Here is a 2028-nt window from a genome sequence, read left to right on the forward strand (position 1 = left end):
TGTGTGTGTGTGTGTGTGTGTGTTTTTACCTGAGCTGCGGCTCCTTCCTCTGAACTGCCTGAGTCTGACTGAAATAAAAATTATTCAATGGCTTAATTCAATTCATAAACAGATTTTTATCTGATGTGAAATTGTGCAAACACACTTACGATTACAGCCTGCTGGACAAAGGAATAGACCTAAAGTGAGCCTCTACAAAGACGTGAAGGAATAACAAACTGTGTGAGGTTTGACTTTAGAGTTACAGAATGAGAAAATGTTTGATGAACGAAGACAATGGAACAACGGAGTACGGTCACTAACTGACCTGCAGAGGGACGTTACCAAATTTGACATCTGAAACAAAAAGAAATCAAGAAAGCCATCAGTACGGAGCAGGCTGAACAAGCGTGTCTCAACTGAGAGCTGCTCTGTACTTTCCCCTGCAGAGGCAAAGACTCAGACGGGACATGGGCGGGGCTAGGGGCAGAGTCAGGGGTGGTGCCGGGGGCGGGGTCCGGCTGTAGAAACCCACTGTTTGCATGTAAAGGCTTGGACACACTTTGAGCGCTGATCTGTGCAGAGAAAGGGTTGAAATGACAGCTACACTCACAAACACTTTTCATTGCTCTAGTATGTAGGACACGCTCACCTTGCTGTTGTTTGACTGTGGAGTTTGGCTGCGCTGTGTGTTCTGCTCAGTCCCGGTCATTGGTATCAGAACCGAGTGAGATCCATACGGCCTCATCACCGATACCGGATACAGCAGCAGATTGAAACCCTCTCCAACCGGGAACTGAACACAAATGCACACATACAAAAGTATGGGTATTTCTATAGCAGACACTCTTGAAGAAATGTGACCCTGGAGCACAAAACCAGTCATAAGGGTACATTTTTTTTTATACATCATCTGAAAACTTTCCATTAAATAAGCTTTCCATTGATGTATGGTTTGTTAGGATAGGACAATATTTGGCCGAGATACAACTATTTGAAAATCTGGAATCTGAGGGTGCAAAAAAATCTAAATATTGAGAAAATCATCTTTAAAGTTGTTCAAATGAAGTTCTTAGTAATGCATATTACTAATCAAAAATTAAGTTTTTATATATTTACAGTAGGAAATTTACAAAATATCTTCATGGAACATGATCTTTACTTAATATCCTAATGAATTTTGGACCCATACAATGTATTGTTGGCTATTGCTACAAATATACCCCAGCGACTTAAGACTGCTTTTGTGCTCCAGGGTCACACACGATGAGCTCTACGATCCCTTCTGCCCTCCAGGCCGATCTCTTTCACACACACACACACACATCGCCAGGAAAAGCCTCGCCGCTTGGTCAGATCCATGGAAGAACGACATGACTCGGTCTGATCTTTCAGCAGATGTGAGCGTCTGCGTCTGTGCAGCTGAATATAAAGAGCAGACACACACATGCATCATGTCTGTCTGACGGGGAGAGAGACATTCTGTCACCGCTCACACATTAGAGACACAAATATCAAGTCAAGTCAAGTCATCACCTTTATTTATATAGCGATTTTAAGAATACAGATTGCGTCAAAGCAGCTTTACAGTGTTAAATAGGAAAATAGTATGTCAATAATGCAAAATGACAATAGTAAACACTCATTTTTCAGTTAAAGGCAGTTCATCATTGAATTCAGTGATGTCATCATCATCTATCTCAGTTCAGTTTAAATATCACACAGGTATCTTTCCTAAAATTAAGAACACAGTTTAATGTTTTTGTGATTTGGGTTAGGGTTAGGGTTAGGGTTAGGGTTAGGGTTAGGTATATAGATAAAAACGAGTTTCATCCTCACTCTACTTGAGTTTAGCAGTTTCTAGTGTGGAGTTTTGAAGTTTCTAGGGTTGAGTTTTGAAGTTTCTAGGGTTGAGTTTTGAAGTTTCTAGGGTTGAGTTTCGCAGTTTCTAGGATTGAGTTTCGCAGTTCTAGGGTTGAGTTTCGCAGTTCTAGGGTTGAGTTCCTCTATACAGGTGGGGTCTTGGGTGGGTGGGACTTAGTCAGATGG

The sequence above is a fragment of the Sinocyclocheilus anshuiensis genome, unplaced genomic scaffold (genome assembly GCF_001515605.1).
Source record: "Sinocyclocheilus anshuiensis isolate Anshui unplaced genomic scaffold, SAMN03320099.WGS_v1.1 scaffold459, whole genome shotgun sequence".
NCBI lineage: Eukaryota > Metazoa > Chordata > Actinopteri > Cypriniformes > Cyprinidae > Sinocyclocheilus > Sinocyclocheilus anshuiensis.